General features: G+C 42.5%; 1 non-coding gene across 1 annotated transcript; it reads right to left on the bottom strand.

Annotated features, from left to right (window-relative positions):
• Positions 1-419: 419 nt before the first annotated feature.
• LOC148547812 (small nucleolar RNA R71) lies at positions 420-527 on the bottom strand. Its single transcript, XR_015897991.1, has one exon. It is a non-coding gene; the product is annotated as a small nucleolar RNA R71 (small nucleolar RNA).
• Between the last annotated feature and the right edge of the window lie 17,044 nt (positions 528-17,571).

The following is a 17,571-nucleotide window of genomic DNA, read 5'->3' on the forward strand; positions in this document are numbered from 1 at the left end:
AAATTTTCGAACAGGAAAAGGAGATGGCAGCCGAAAATAATAATAATGTAAGGAAGATGCTTGGTGACTTTACTGCACCTAATTCCAATTTACATGGAAGAAGCATCTCCATTCCCGCCATTGGAGCAAACAACTTTGAGCTGAAACCTCAGTTAGTTTCTCTGATGCAGCAGAACTGCAAGTTTCATGGACTTCCATCTGAAGATCCTTTTCAGTTCTTAACTGAATTCTTGCAGATATGTGATACTGTTAAGACTAATGGAGTAGATCCTGAAGTCTACAGGCTCATGCTTTTCCCTTTTGCTGTAAGAGACAGAGCTAGATTATGGTTGGATTCTCAACCTAAAGACAGCCTGAACTCTTGGGATAAGCTGGTCACGGCTTTCTTAGCCAAGTACTTTCCTCCTCAAAAGCTGAGCAAGCTTAGAGCTGATGTTCAAACCTTCAGGCAGAAAGAAGGTGAATCCCTCTATGAAGCTTGGGAAAGATACAAACAGTTGACCAAAAAGTGTCCTTCTGACATGCTTTCAGAATGGACCATCCTGGATATATTCTATGATGGTTTATCTGAGCTATCAAAGATGTCACTGGACACCTCTGCAGGTGGATCCATTCACCTAAAGAAAACGCCTGCAGAAGCTCAAGAACTCATTGACATGGTTGCTAATAACCAGTTCATGTACACTTCTGAAAGGAATCCTGTAAGCAATGGGACGCCTATGAAGAAGGGAGTTCTTGAAGTTGATACTCTGAATGCCATACTGGCTCAGAACAAAATATTGACTCAGCAAGTCAATATGATTTCTCAGAGTCTGCATGGAATGCAAGCTGCATCCAACAGTACTCAAGAGGCATCTTCTGAAGAAGAAGCCTATGATCCTGAGAACCCTGCAATAGCAGAGGTGAACTACTTAGGTGAACCTTATGGAAACACCTATAACTCAACATGGAGAAATCATCCAAATTTCTCATGGAAGGATCAAAAGCCCCAACAAGGCTTTAATAATGGTGGAAGAAACAGGTTTAAAAATAATAAACCTTTTCCATCATCAACTCAGCAACAGACAGAGAACTCTGAACAAAATGCTTCTAATTTAGCAAATCTAGTCTCTGATCTATCTAAAGCCACTGTAAGTTTCATGAATGAAACAAGGTCTTCCATTAGAAATTTGGAAGCACAAGTGGGCCAGCTGAGTAAAAGGATCACTGAAATCCCTCCTAGTACTCTCCCAAGCAATACAGAAGAGAACCCAAAAGGAGAGTGCAAGGCCATTGACATAAGCGCCATGGCCGAACCTGTGAGGAGAGGAGAGGACATGAATCCCAAGGAGGAAGACCTCCTGGGACGTCCAGTGGTCAATAAGGAGCTTCCCTCTGAGGAACCAAAGGAATCTGAGACTCATCTAGAGACCATAGAGATTCCATTGAACCTCCTTATGCCCTTCATGAGCTCTGATGAGTATTCCTCTTCTGAAGAGAATGAGGATGTTACTGAAGAGCAAACTGCCAAGTTTCTTGGTGCAATCATGAAGCTGAATGCCAAATTGTTTGGCATTGATACTTGGGAAGTTGAACCTCCCTTGTTCATCAATGAACTAAGTGATCTGGATCAACTGACATTGCCTCAGAAGAGACAGGATCCTGGAAAGTTCATAATCCCTTGTACCATAGGCACCATGATCTTTAAGGCTCTGTGTGACCTTGGTTCAGGGATAAACCTCATGCCCCTCTCTGTAATAGAGAAACTGGGAATCTATGGGGTGCAAGCTGCTAAAATCTCACTAGAGATGGCAGACAGCTCAAGAAAATAGGCTTATGGACAAGTAGAAGACATATTAGTAAAGGTTGAGGGCCTTTACATCCCTGCTGATTTCATAGTCCTGGATACTGGAAAGGAAGAGGATGAATCCATCATCCTAGGAAGACCTTTCCTGGCCACAGCAAGAGCTGTGATTGATGTTGACAGAGGTGAAATAGTCCTTCAATGGAATGAGAACTCCCTTGTATTCAAAACTCAAGGATCTCTCTCTGCAACCATGGAGAGAAAGCAGAAAAAGCTTCTCTCCAAGCAGAGTCAAACAGAGCCCCCATAGTCAAACTCTAAGTTTGGCGTTGGGAGGCCACAACCAAACTCTAAGTTTGGTGTTGAACTCCCATATCCAAACTCTAAGTTTGGTGTTGGAGAGTCTTAACAAAGCTCTGCACATTTGTGAGGCTCCATGAGAGCTCACTGTCAAGCTATTGACATTAAAGAAGCGCTTGTTGGGAGGCAACCCAATGTTTATCTAATTCTTATTTTTATTGTTTTTCATGTTTTCTTAGGTTCATGATCATGTGGAGTCACAAAATAAATATAAAAATTGAAAACAGAATCAAAAACAGCAGAAGAAAAATTACACCCTGTAGGAGCATCTATCTGGCGTTCAGCGCCAGAACAGAGCATGGTTCTGGCGTTGAACGCCCAAAATGGGCAGCTTCTGGGCGCTGAACGCCAGAACAGGCATGGTTCTGGCATTCAACGCCAGAAATGGCACACAGATGGGCGTTGAACGCCCAAAATGGCCACTAACCTGGCGCTGAACGCCCAGAGTTGGGTACAAAGGCATTTTTACATGCCTAATGGGTGCAGGGATGTAATTCCTTGAACACCTCAGGATCTGTGGACCCCACAGGATCCACTCAGGATCTGTGGACCCCACAGGATCCACTCAGGATCTGTGGACCCCACAGGATCCCCACCTACCTCCACTCACTTCTTCTCACCACTCTCTTTCACACAACCCCACAAACACTCTTCCCTAAAAACCCCTCACCAATCACCTCAATCTCTCTTCCCCACTAAACCTTCACCACTCACATCCATCTCCTCTTCCCCATAAACCTACCTCATAAACTCCACCTACCATCAAAATTCAAAACCAATTTCCCACCCAAACCTACCCATATGGCCGAACCTTAACCCCCCCTCCCTTCCCTATATAAAGACCTCCATTCTTCATCAATTTCACACAACACACCCCTCTACACTCCTCTTGGCCGAAACCTCATCTCCCTCTCCCTCTCCATATTTCTTCTTCTTCTTCTATTCTTTTGTTTATTGCTCGAGGGCGAGCAATATTCTAAGTTTGGTGTGGTAAAAGCATAGCTTTTTTTGTTTTTCCATTACCATTGATGGCACCTAAGACCGGAGAATCCTCTAGAAGAGGGAAAGGGAAGACAAAAGCTTCCACATCCGAGTCATGGGAGATGGAAAGGTTCATCTCCAAAGCCCATCAAGACCACTTCTATGATGTTGTGGCCAAGAAAAAGGTGATCCCTGAGGTCCCTTTTAAACTCAAAAGAAATGAGTATCCGGAGATCCGACATGAAATTCAAAGAAGAGGTTGGGAAGTTCTAACAAATCCCATCCAACAAGTCGGCATCCTAATGGTTCAAGAGTTCTATGCCAATGCATGGATCACCAAGAACCATGATCAAAGTAAGAACCCGGATCCAAAGAACTATGTTACAATGGTTCGGGGGAAATACTTAGATTTTAGTCCGGAGAATGTGAGGTTGGCGTTCAACTTGCCATACATGGAAGAGAACGCACGCCCCTACACAAGGAGAGTCAACTTTGATCAAAGGTTGGACCAAGTCCTTATGGACATATGTGTAGAAGGAGCTCAATGGAAGATTGACTCCAAAGGCAAGCCGGTTCAACTAAGAAGATTGGACCTCAAGCCTATAGCTAGAGGATGGTTGGAGTTTATTCAATGCTCAATCATTCCCACTAGCAACCGGTCTGAAGTTACTATAGACCGGGCCATCATGATCCATAGCATCATGATTGGAGAAGAGGTGGAAGTTCATGAGATTATACCTCAAGAACTCTACAAGGTGGCTGACAAGTCCTCCACTATGGCAAGGTTAGCCTTCCCTCACCTCATTTGCCACCTATGCAATTCAGCTGGGATTGACATAGAGGGAGATATCCTCATTAAAGAGGACAAGCCCATCACTAAGAAAAAGATGGAGCAAGCAAGAGAGCCCACTCATGGAGCTCAAGAGGCGTATGAAGCTCATCACCATGAGATTCCGGAAATGCCTCAAATGCACTTTCCTCCACAAAACTATTGGGAGCACATCAACACCTCCCTAGAAGAATTGAGTTCCAATATGGGACAACTAAGGGTGGAACATCAAGAGCACTCCATCATGCTGCATGAAATAAGAGAAGATCAAAAGGCAATGAGGGAGGAGCAACAAAGACAAGGAAGAGACATAGAAGAGCTCAAGGACATCATTGGTTCCTCAAGAAGGAAACGCCACCATCACTAAGGTGGATTCATTCCTTGTTCTTGCTTTCTCTGTTTTTCGTTTTCTATATTATGTGCTTATCAATGTTTGTGCCTTTATTACATGATCATTAGTAGTTAGTAACTTTGTCTTAAAGATATGAATGTCCTATGAATCCATCACCTCTCTTAAATGAAAAATGTTTTAATTCAAAAGAACAAGAAGTACATGAGTTTCGAATTTATCCTTGAACTTAGCTTAATTATATTGATGTGGTGACAATGCTTCTTGTTTTCTGAATGTATGCTTGAACAGTGCATATGTCTTTTGAAGTTGTTGTTTAAGAATGTTAAATATGTTGGCTCTTGAAAGAATGATGACTAGGAGACATGTTATTTGATAATCTGAAAAATCATAAAAATGATTCTTGAAGCAAGAAAAAGCAGCAAAGAACAAAGCTTGCAGAAAAAAAAATAGGCGAAAAAAATAGAAAAGAAAAAGAAAAAGCAAGCAAAAAAAGCCAATAACCCTTAAAACCAAAAGGCAAGGGCAATTAAAAAGGATCCCAAGGCTTTGAGCATCAGTGGATAGGAGGGCCTAAAGGAATAAAATCCTGGTCTAAGCGGCTAAACCAAGCTGTCCCTAACCATGTGCTTGTGGCGTGTAGGTGTCAAGTGAAAACTTGAGACTGAGCGGTTAAAGTCAAGGTCCAAAGCAAAAAAAGAGTGTGCTTAAGAACCCTGGATACCTCTAATTGGGGACTTTAGCAAAGCTGAGTCACAATCTGAAAAGGTTCACCCAATTATGTGTCTGTGGCATTTATGTATCCGGTGGTAATACAGGAAAACAAAGTGCTTAGGGCCACGGCCAAGACTCATAAAGAAGCTGTGTTCAAGAATCATCATACTGAACTAGGAGAGTCAATAACACTATTCGAAATCTGAAGTTCCTATAGATGCCAATCATTCTAAACTTCAATGGATAAAGTGAGATGCCAAAACTATTCAAGAGGCAAAAAGCTATAAGTCCCGCTCATATGATTGAAGCTCTGTTTCATTGATAGTTTGGAATTTATAGTATATTCTCTTCTTTTTATCCTATTTGATTTTCAGTTGCTTGGGAACAAGCAACAATTTAAGTTTGGTGTTGTGATGAGCGGATAATTTATACGCTTTTTGGCATTGTTTTTAGTATGTTTTTAGTAGGATCTAGTTACTTTTAGGGATGTTTTCATTAGTTTTTATGTTAAATTCACATTTCTGGACTTTACTATGAGTTTGTGTGTTTTTCTGTGATTTCAGGTATTTTCTGGCTGAAATTGAGGGACTTGAGCAGAAATCAGATTCAGAGGTTGAAAAAGGACTGCTGATGCTGTTGGATTCTGACCTCCCTGCACTCAAAGTGGATTTTCTGGAGCTACAGAACTTAAAATGGCGCGCTTCCAATTGCGTTGGAAAGTAGACATCCAGGGCTTTCCAGCAATATATAATAGTCCATATTTTGGCCAAGAATTGACGACGTAAACTGGCGTTCAACGCCAGCCTTCTGCCCAAATCTGGCGTCCAGCGCCAGAAAAGGATCCAAAACCAGAGTTGAACGCCCAAACTGGCACAAATACTGGCGTTCAGCTCCACAAATGGCCTCTGCACGTGCAACACTTAGGCTCAGCCCAAACACACACCAGGTGGGCTCCGGAAGTGGATTTATTCATCAATTACTTACTCATGTAAACCCTAGTGACTAGTTTATTATAAATAGGACCTCTTACTATTGTATTAGACGTCTTTTTGACCATCTTTGGATTACCTTATGATCCTTTGATCACGTTTTAGGGGGATGGCCATCTCGGCCATGCCTGGACCTTTCACTTATGTATTTTCAACGGTAGAGTTTCTACACTCCATAGATTAAGGTGTGGAGCTCTGCTGTTCCTCAAAGATTAATGCAAAGTACTACTGTTTTCTATTCAATTCTTCTTATTTCGCTTCTAAGATATCCATTCGCACCCAAGAACGTGATGAAGGTGATGATTATGTGTGACGCTCATCATCCTTCTCCCTTATGAACGCGTACCTGACAAACACTTCTGTTCTACATGAAATAAGCTAGAATGAGTATCTCTTAGATCTCCTAACCAGAATCTTCGTGGCGTAAGCTAGAATGATGGCGGCATTCAAGAGAATCCGGAAGGTCTAAACCTTGTCTGTGGTATTCTGAGTAGGATTCAATGATTGAATGACTGTGACGAGCTTCAAACTCGCGAGTGCTGGGCGTTAGTGACAGACGCAAAAGGAGGGTGAATCCTATTCCAGCATGATCGGGAACCGACAGATGAATAGCCGTGCCGTGACAGGGTGCGTGAGCATATTATTCACTGAGAGGAGGGGATGTAGCCACTGACAACGGTGATGCCCTTGCATAAAGCCAGCCATGGAAAGGAGTAAGACTGATTGGATGAAGATAGCAGGAAAGTAGAGGTTCAGAGGAACGAAAAGCATCTCCATTCGCTTATCTGAAATTCCTACCAATGATTTACATAAGTATCTCTATCCCTATTTTATTATATAATATTCGAAAACAACATTATCACTTTATATCCGCCTGACTGAGATTTACAAGGTGACCATAGCTTGCTTCATACCAACAATCTCCGTGGGATTCGACCCTTACTCACGTAAGGTATTACTTGGACGACCCAGTGCACTTGCTGGTTAGTTGTATCGAAGTTGTGACAATTATGAATTAAGATCAGAGCACCAAGCTCTGGAGCCATTACCAGGATTTGTTCGAGCCTGGAGATCACAATTTCGTGCACCAAATTTTTGGCGCCGTTGTCGGGGATTGTTTGAGTTTTCGGCAAGCTTTTGGTCCGGTAACATCAGTGCCAGATTCCCTTTTGATCCGGCAACAGCACCAAGTTTTTGGCGCCGTTGCCGGGGATTGTTCGAGTTTGGACAACTGACGGTTCATCTAGTTGCTCAGATTAGGTAATTTTCTTTTTATTTTATTTCCAAAAAAAAATCAAAAATATTTCTAAAATTTTCTCATCTGTTTTCGAAAAAAAAGTAAAAATGTTTTCAAAATAAAAATGTTTTCAAAAATAAAAATTTTATTTAGAATTTTTAAGAATGAATTCTAGTGTTTCATGAAGCATGTTGAAGCCTGGCTGGCTGTAAAGCCATGTCTATTCCTTTGGTAATGAGTATGTCAGGCATGTCATATCTGAATTACATGCTGAAGCTTGGCTGGCCATTGGCCATGTCTAGTGTTTTGGACCGGAGCTTTCATTGAAAGCTTGGCTGGCTAGTGAGCCATGTCTAATTCCTGGACTGAAGCTTTAGACTAAGAATGCAAGATTCCTGGAATTCATATTAAAAATTTTGGAATCCTGATTTTTTCTTTTTCATATAATTTTCGAAAAAATCCAAAAAAATTAGAAAATCATAAAAATCAAAAATATTTTTCTGTTTCTTGTTTGAGTCTTGAGTCATATCATAAGTTTGGTGTCACTTGCATATGCATCTAGCATTTTTCGAAAATATCATGCATTCATGGTGTTCTTCATGATCTTCATGCATTCCTGTTGTTTTGGCTGAGCTCTTTGAGAAGAGGTCGGTTTGTCCTGACCTGAAGAGGTCAGTCGCTTTGTTGGTAGAACATCCCGGGTCGGACAGCTCGACCGAAGGTATGAACAGTGCCCCTGCTTGAGCTCGGTCTTCTGTTTCTCGGTCAAATTTTTGACTTCGATCTTTCTCTGGTGAAGCCAAACTCGAGCATTTTGTCGATTCTTTTCTTTGTAGAACCTTTTTGAATGTGGAACGTTTTCCTCTAAAAGCGTGCGCTTTTTATATCAGCGCTTTGTTCTTGGGAACGTGTGAGGGTTTAATACCTTCATTAATTGGTATTAATTGCCCTGTTTCCCTTGGCTTTTATTTTGAATTTTTGCAATCAGAAACGGTTACTCTTCTTCATTTTTCTTTGTAACTTCCCCTTCCATTCTCTCGCTACGAGTTTTTCGCCTACATTTGCTTTTTCTTGCGTTGCAGTGTCACTCAGCGATTTTGCCGGCGATTCCGTCTTTCCGTCTTCAACTCTTTTGAAGCTTTCCGCTTTTTACAGGTTGGTTCCATTTATAGTTTCTTCACTTTTTCGTTGCTTTGTTTTTGGTTTTTTGGTGACTTTTTGATATTTGACTGTTTGCCGAAAAAAGCTTGGACCTTTCTATGATCTTTGTGTTTGCTTGTCGCTGTAATGTGTTATCTGCCCTGTTTTCTTTCTTTTTCGTTTTTTCTTTTTCGTTTTTTTGCCTACTCCTGGTATTCTTGTTTGAGGCTTCTTAGGGCTTTGCATGTTCTACTGTCGCTTCTGGCTGTTTTTTTTCTGAAAAAAACTGTATCTTGCTCACAATTTCAAAAGATTGCCCCCTTGATTTCTGCCCTGTTTGGTGGCTTTCCTTGTTGCCGTACCTTTGTAGGGGATGACGATACCCATAATTTGATTTTTGCCTTTTGTTCGGAGTGCATTTTCTTAACTTTCCTCTTGATGCTTTTGTTTGCTTTGTTAGTTCCGTCTGAGACTTGTGAATTTTGGGAGGTAATTATTTTGATGATTTTTTATTTGTAACTCGTGGCTTTCTTCTCGGAGTGTTATCTTCCTGTTAGGACGTGTAGAGATGTAAACTTGTAGGTTTCCTTGAATCCTTGCTTCCTAACTTGTCCCCAAAAGGATGCCCCTGGATCTTTAGTACGGGTCTGGGGTTTCCTTTTGTTTGTATTGCTCTGTGTCGTGCTTGTCCGAGCTGTTCTGAGATGTTTTATTTTTTATTCGAGATGTTTTGGGTTAGTAATCTATTTTCTTCTCTTCTTGCTGTAGGACTAGTTGACCTCATGTCTTCTCGCAAGAACATTGTTGAGACATCTTCCCAGGTCCCTGAGGGCATGGCCGATTGGGTGGATTCAATGGTTCTTTTGTGTGTTTCTTTGGTTGATGCTGAATTTTGTCAGCAGCTTAGGCAATTTCATAGGGTCTATAGTAGTGTTGGTGAGGAAAAGAATTACGAACTTGTACCCCCCACTTCTGAAGAGAGATTTTGTTTCTCTACTCGGGTTGCTGGAGATCGCCCTTTTTTCTATGCTTACAATTTCTTTTTTGGCCAGATGAGTATCACCCTTCCTTTTACTAATTTTGAGACCAACCTGTTATGGTCCTGTAATGTTGCTCCTTCCCAACTTCACCCCAATTCCTGGAGTTTCATAAAAATCTTTCAATTGTTGTGTCATGGGTTCGGTATTCCTGCTTCGCAATCCCTTTTCTTCTATCTCTTTGTTTTGACGAAGCCTGGGGTAGTTAAGAAGAAGGCCACTTGGGTTTCTTTCTGAGCTTCCCAAAGAAAAAAGGTCTTCTCTATGTTTAATGAATCTTTCTGTGATTTTAAAAATTACTTTTTTAAAGTCCGAGCTATTAAAGGAGCTCGGCCGTTTTTCCTGGACGAAAATGACGAGCCCGCCTTTTCCTTGGAATGGCAAAAAGACGTGAGGGTATCTAGATATTCATGGAAAATGTTGGATGAGGTTGAGCAAGCTTTCGTGACTGTTCTGGAAGAGACCTGGGGTCAGCATCCCCATTTCGACACAAAGAAGTTTTTAACCAACCCCTCTCTCCTCCAAACTGAGCTGGGTAGTTAATTTTTTGATTTTTCTCTTTTGTCTGCTCCTATACTGTTTGTAAGCTTTTTTCTGATTTATTAATTGATTCCTTACTATTTGTGTTGTACTTGCAGAGATGATTAAGGATAATGAATATATGAAGGCCTTCAAAAGGGCGAAGAAAGCTACCGCAGCCAAAAACGTCTTGGCCAAGGCGGCCGGGGAGGGATCATCCCAGACTCAGTCAAAGCCGGCCGTTCCGAGCTCACCTGGGGCGAGGAAGGTAATCCCGACTCTCCAGGTTCGTTTGATTGATCCTCCCCAAGCCTTTGTTGCTACTTCTGGTGCTCCTCCCAACAAAAAGCAAAAAACCATTGAGCCTTTCAATCTTGATGCCCCTGATTTTGACGCAGTCGAGTTTGTAGATCAGTAGATCGGTCCTTACGGTGTCCTCCCTATGGATGATGTATCACTTCTTCGCCATTTGGACTTTATAACTCGGAGTAGTGTTAAGATGGCGCACATGGGGCTGCCTTGTACCGAACTGCCCAAAATCTTCCTCTTCATGCCACCAAAGCCTTCATGGAGGAGGCTAAACAGGAGTTTGATCGGATGAAGGGCTTGAAGGAGGGGCTCAAAGTGAAAGTGACAAAACTGGAGAAGGAGCTGGAGAACGAGCAGGCTAGCTCCCTTGCCTTGGCGGCTTCTGTGAGGTTGGCCGAGGACACGGCATTGAGGTATAAAGACAGCTATGTTACATCCTATCGGGAGGTAATGCGTCTGAGGGAGGAGTTGGAGTCTGCCCGAACTGATTACTCCGAGCTCCAAGGTCACCTTGTCGGCAGCGTGAATGCTGCTTATGAGAACCTGAAGGAGCAGGTTCGAATTCTGGCTCCCGAGGTCGATCTGTCTCTCTTCAGCCTGGACAATATTGTGAGGGATGGTAAGATTATCCCTGATGACTCGAATGATGATGATGTTGAACCTCCCCCTGCGCTTGCTGCCAAAGTGTCAACTTCTTCAGTTCTTTCAGCTAATGTCGGTCATCTCGTATCCGATCCAGACTGTCAAATCCTTAATCGAGATGATAGGACCGTGGATGCTGTGTCCATTCAGACTCGCCCTCCTTCTCCCCGTGCTGATGCTACCGGGAAGGCTTCTGATGTTTAACTGAACTTTTTTATCTTGGTTGTGTAGATAGCCCGGCTTGTGGGCTTTTAAACTTTTTATTTTGTAAATTGTATTTTGCTGACTATTGATACTTGTTTAGTTGCTTGTCTAGCAACCTTAGGCTAAAAAACAAAAAATAGCTTCCAAGTTCTTGGGGCTGATTTGGGTAGCCCTTTTGAATTTGTTTTTATCACAACTTCGCGTCTTTAGTATCATATCGATCTTTATCTCGTCTAGACACTTTTTCTAGGCTTTTGGTAGTGCTTGGGGTCTTGTCGCTCGATCTCTTTGAGTGGCTTTGGTGCTCTTAGCTTTGATACCTTTTGAGGCAAAAATTATGTTATTTTGGACCTTTTGTGAGGTCTCTGGCAAGTATTACTTTTTGTAGCCTTTGCACTTTATGTAGATCGACTTCGTTGTGTTGGATTAAGTTATTTTGTAATCCTCTATCTTGGACTTTGTTCAAGTCTCTTTCAGGGATTACTTCTATAACTTTATGTTTTGGACCGACTTCGTCATGTCGGATTAAGTTATTTTGTAATCCTCTTTTTTGGACCTTGTTTAGGTCTCTTTCAGGGATTACTTTTATAACTTTGTGTTTGGGCCGACTTCGTCATGTCGGGCCCTTCTAAGTTACTTTTGTAATCCTCTTTCTTGGACCTTGTTCAGGTCTCTTTCAGGGATTACTTCTATAACTTTGTGTTTTGGGCCGACTTCGTCATGTCGGGCCCTTCTAAGTTATTTTTGTAATCCTCTTTCTTGGACCTTGTTCAGGTCTCTTTCAGGGATTACTTCTATAACTTTGTGCTTTGGGCCGACTTCGTCATGTCGGGCCCTTCTAAGTTACTTTTGTAATCCTCTTTCTTGGACCTTGTTCAGGTCTCTTTCAGGGATTACTTTTATAACTGTGTTTTGGGCCGACTTCGTCATGTCGAGCCCTTCTAAGTTAAAGTAATCCTCTTTTATAGGGTTGGCTAGACCTCTTTCCAAGGTCTACTTATAACTTGGTTTGACTTGGTCCGACTTCTTAACGTCGGCTAGTCTTTTAAGTTATTATTTAGCAATCCATCAGGACCTCGTCAGGTCCTTTCTCCGGATAACTTTCGATAACTTCTTGCATTATTCTGTCTTCATCTTTGCCAATTTGTAGAAGGTGGATTAAATCCTCGTTTAGTCGACCTTTAGATGAATTTGGTTTTCATCTTTGTTGGTCTTTATCGTGATCGTGCAGTGAATTTGTTTTTCACTTTCTGCCAATCGGTCGCTTTATAATCGGACGATGAATGTTTCAGATTAATGCGTCTTGAAAACTTTGTAGAACGTCTGATATATTTTATTTAAAAGAAAATGAAAATGTACATATAGAGTTCTCTGGATCTCAACTTGGTGCCTCATTAAAAAACCTTTTCAGGAAAAAGAGTGCATCCTATGTTGAGATCTTTTACCTTTTCTAGCTATAGTACCTTCTTAGGTTACAGGCGTGCCACGACCTAGGAAGTTCTCGCCCGTCGAGTTTGGATAGTCTGTAGTAGCCCTTCCCAAGTACTTTTATGACTCGGTAGGGTCCTTTCCAGTTTGCTGCCAGCTTTCCCTCTCCGGGTCGAGTTGTTCCAATATCATTTCGGATTAGGATGAGATCATTCTCAGTGAAACCTCTTGGCACTACCTTTTGATTATATCTAGAAGCCATTCAACGTTTTAGTGCTTCTTCCCTGATCTGAGCTCTTTCTTGAATTTCAGGAAGTAGGTCGAGCTCTTCCCTTTGAAGTTGGGAGTTGGCTTCTTCATTGTAATGGACCACTCTAGGCGACCCTTCCTCGATCTCTACCGGGATCATTGCCTCCGTTCTGTATGCTAATCAGAAGGGTGATTCCTTTGTAGTGGAATGTGGCATTGTTCGATATGCCCATAGGATTTGTGGAAGTTCTTCAGCCCAAGCTCCCTTTGCATCTTGTAATCTCCGTTTTAGCCTAGCCAATATGACTTTATTAGCAGCTTCGGCTTGTCCATTGGCTTGAGGATGTTTGACGGAGGTGAACTGGTGCTTTATATTCAAGTCGGCTACTAATTTTCTGAAGCCTGCATCTGTGAACTGGGTGCCATTGTCTGTGGTGATAGAGTATGGAACCCCGAACCTTGTGACGATGTTCCTATATAGGAATTTTCGACTTTTTTGAGCCGTGGCGTTAGCTAAGGGTTCTGCCTTGATCCACTTTGTGAAATAGTCTACCCCTACTATGAGGAATTTAACTTGTCCCAATCCTTGGGGAAAGGGTCCGAGAAGGTCGAGTCCCCACTTCGCGAATGGCCAAGGTGAGGTTACGCTGATGAGCTCCTCTGGTGGGGCGATATGGAAGTTGGCATGTTTTTGATATGGTGGACATGTCTTTACAAATTCTGTAGCCTTCTTTTGTAGAGTTGGCAAAATAAAATCCTGCCCGAAGTACTTTTTTGGTGAGTGCCTGTGCTCCGAGATGATTGCCACAGATGCCACTGTGTATTTCTTCTAGAACTTCCTTCGTGTTGGAAGTTGGTACATATTTTAGCATTGGTATTGAAATTCCTCTTTTGTATGGAGTATTATTTATGATAGTGTAGTATTGTGCCTCCTCTTTTAACCTCTTTGCCTCCTTTTCATCTGTAGGGAGTGTTTCTGTTTTGAGGTAGTTAATTATGAGGGTCATCCATCCTTGATCCTGACCTGCTATGGTTAGGACTTTTTCCTCTTCCGAGATTGACGGGTTCTGTAGCATTTCCTAGATGAGGCTTCTATTGTTGCCCCCTGGTTTAGTGCTGGCTAGTTTTGAGAGTGCATTAGCTCGGGCATTTCGTTCGCGGGGTATTGGCGGATCTCATATTCCCCGAGTTGTCCGAGTTATTCCCTGGTTTTATCCAAATACTTTTTCATGGTGGGATCTTTGGCTTGGTAGCTCCCTGTTATTTGTGAGATGACTACTTGTGAGTCGCTGAAGATGATGAGTTTTTTAGCTCCCACCTCCTTAGCCAGCTTCAAACCAGCTAGTAGTGCTTTATATTCCGCCTGGTTGTTCGAGGCAGGGAACCCAAATTTGAGGGAAAGCTCAATTTGGGTTCCTTGGTTGCTTTCAATTATCACACCTGCGCCGCTTCCGGTCTTATTCGAGGAACCGTCCACATAAATATTCCATTCTATGGGGGTTTTCAGGGTGTCTGTAAATTCTGCAATGAAGTCGGCTAAGTATTGTGATTTAATGGTTGTCCGAGCTTCGTATTGAAGGTCGAATTCGGACAACTCGACTGCCTATTGTAGGATTCTGCCTGCTATATCTATTTTCTGCAATATCCCTTTTATGGGCTGGTTGGTCCGAACCTTAATGGTGTGAGCTTGGAAGTACGGGCGGAGACGTCGGGATGTTAATATGAGTGCATAGGCAAATTTTTCTATTTTTTGGTAGTTCAGTTCGGATCCCTGTAACACTTTACTAATGAAGTATACAGGTTGTTGCCCTTTGTCGTCCTCTCGAACTAGTGCTGAGGCTACTGCCCGACTTCCTACCGCGAGGTATAATATGAGTGGTTCTCCTTCTCGTGGCCGAGATAAGATAGGTGGCCGTCTCAGAAATCTTTTGAAATCTTGGAAGGCTTGTTCACACTCTTTTGTCCATTCGAACTTCTTTCCTTTCCTTAGAGTAGCATAGAAGGGAAGAGATATTATCGCTGACCCCGCTAGGAATCTGGATAAGGCTACCAGTCTCCCGTTGAGTTGTTGTACCTCTTTGACACAAGTTGGGCTCTTCATGTTGAGTATTGCCTGGCATTTATCCGGATTTGCCTCAATTCCTCTTTGTGTGAGCATAAAACCTAAGAACTTGCCTACTTCTACTGCAAAGGTGCATTTTACAGGATTGAGTCGCATGCCATGCTTTCTTATAGTGTCGAACACTTGGACCAGGTCGGACAATAATGTCTCTTCACTTTGTATTTTTATTAACATGTCGTCCACATAGACTTCCATGACTTTTCCAATATGATCTAAAAAGACTTTATTCATTAACCTTTGATAAGTAGCTCCCGCGTTCTTGAGACCAAAAGGCATCACAATGTAGCAGTAATTTGCTTTTGGTGTTAAAAACAAGGTTTTTTTTTATCGGGTGGGTACATGGGGATTTTATTGTATCCGGAATATGCATCCATAAATGAGAGGTATTTATATCCGGAGGAGGCATCTACCAGAGCGTCGATACTTGGGAGTGGATAAGGGTCTTTTGGGCAGGCTTTGTTGAGATCTGTATAGTCGGTGCACATTTGCCACTCTCCGTTTGATTTTTTCACCAAGACGACGTTAGCTAACCATAGTGGGTACTTGACTTCTCTTATGAATCCTACCTCCAGTAGAGCTTGTACCTGCTCTTTCCACAGCCTGGGATCTTTCGGGTCCGAGCTTTCTACGCCTCTGTTGTACTGGCCGAGATCCAAGGTAGACTGCTAGCTTATGACACATTAACTCGGGATCTATGCCTGGCATGTCTGCAGCCTTCCATGCAAAGAGGTCGACGTTGTCTCGTAAGAACTGTACAAGTAATTCTTTTATTTTTCTTTTTAAAGTCGTGTCAATATTGGTTGTTTTGTCCGGGATGTCTTCGATCTGGACTTTCTCTATTTCACCTTCAGGTTGTGGACAGAGTTCTTCTCGCCTCTGCACTCCACCGAGTTCGATTGTGTGGAATTCTTCTCCTCTTCCTCTGAGGTTTAGACTTTCGTTATAACAGCGGCGCGCCATCTTCTGATCTGCTTTTATCGTATCTATCCCTTTTGCAGTTGGGAATTTCATGCATAGATGTGGAGTTGAGACTATGGCGCCGAGTTGATTTAATGTTGTTCGACCTATTAGGGCATTGTAGGCTGAACTCACGTCGACCACGATGTAGTCTATTTTGAGTGTTCTGGATTGGTTTCCTTTTTCGAAGGCTGTGTGTAGCGGGATGTATCCCAGTGGTTGCACTGGAGTGTCTCCCAATCCGAACAGGCTGTTTGGATATGCTTTGAGTTCTTTATCTTCCAGGCAGTTTTGAATAAGATATCGGCGGAGCTCCCTTTGTCTATCAGTATGCGATGGAGATTTGCATTAGCCAGTATAATGGTGATGACCATGGGATCGTCGTGTCCTAAGATGATGCCGGATGCGTCTTCCTTGGTAAACGTAATTGCGGGGATGTCGGGTGCTTCCTCCTTTTCTTCGACATGATATACTTCCTTGAGATATCTTTTTCGAGATGATTTGGAGATTCCTCCTCCTGTGAATCCTCTGTGTATCATATGGACATGTCTTTCTGGCATTCGAGGTGATCGCTCGGTTCTTCCTACCTCCTCGTCTCTTCTCTTTTTTCTTTGCTCATCGTCTCGGGTGGCCAGAAACCGATCTAGTTTTCTTTCTCTCACTAATTTTTCTATGACATTTTTTAGGTCAAAGCATTCGTTGGTGGAATGCCCACAGACTCGATGGTATTCACAATATTCATTCCGGTTTCCTCCTCCTCTTTTGCCTTTGAGTGGTCGGGCTGGGGGTATTTTTTTTGTGTGGCAGACTTCTTTGTAAACATCCACCAGGGACACCCTAAAAGGGGTGTAATTATGATATTTTTTAATTTTTTCCCCTTGTCGATCTTCCTTCTTTTTGGACTCTTTGTCTTTTTCTCGGTAGGTGAATCCGGATTTTGAGGTTTCTCCTAGTCGAGAATTTTCTTCCATGTTGATGTATTTCTCTGCTCGTTCCTGCACTTCGTCTAGAGATGTGGGGTACTTCTTTGATATGGATTGGCTAAAAGGTCCTTCTCGCAGGCCATTGATGATGCCCATGATGGCGGCCTCTGTTGGTAAGCTTTGTATGTCTAGGCATGTTTTGTTGAATCTTTCCATGTAGTTGCGAAGACTTTCCCGATCTCTTTGCTTGATTCCCAGTAGACTGGGGGCGTACTTAGCTTTGTCTTTTTGGATGGAGAATCTGGCCAGGAACTTTTTGGCTAGATCATCAAAGCTTGAGATGGACTTTGGAGGTAGGTTGTCGAACCATCTGATTGCTGTCTTTGTGAGAGTTGTTGGAAAAGCTTTGCAGCGAACTGCATCTGAGGCGTCGGTGAGGTACATTCTACTTCTGAAATTGCTGAGGTGATGGTTGGGATCCGTAGTGCCATCATACAAAGTCATATCTGGAAGTTTGAAGTCCTTAGGAATTTTGGTCTTCATGATTTCCCTAGTGAATGGATCTTGATCTTTGCGTGAGTTGTCCTCAGGGGTGGTCCGAGTAGCTCTTGCTTTGAGATCGGCTTCGAGTTTTAGAAGTTTAACTTCTAATTCTCGACGTCGTCTTACCTCTCTTTGTAGATCCTTCCCGACTTCTCGTTGATTATAGGTTTCTTTTTCAAGTTGCTTTAATCGATCTTGAAGCGCTTCTATCACTCCCGGATTTGATGAATTTTTGTCCCCGTTAGATTCTGGAGTG

This window comes from Arachis ipaensis, chromosome B8, assembly GCF_059453495.1.
Source record: "Arachis ipaensis isolate K30076 ecotype BB chromosome B8, ASM5945349v1, whole genome shotgun sequence".
Lineage (NCBI taxonomy): Eukaryota > Viridiplantae > Streptophyta > Magnoliopsida > Fabales > Fabaceae > Arachis > Arachis ipaensis.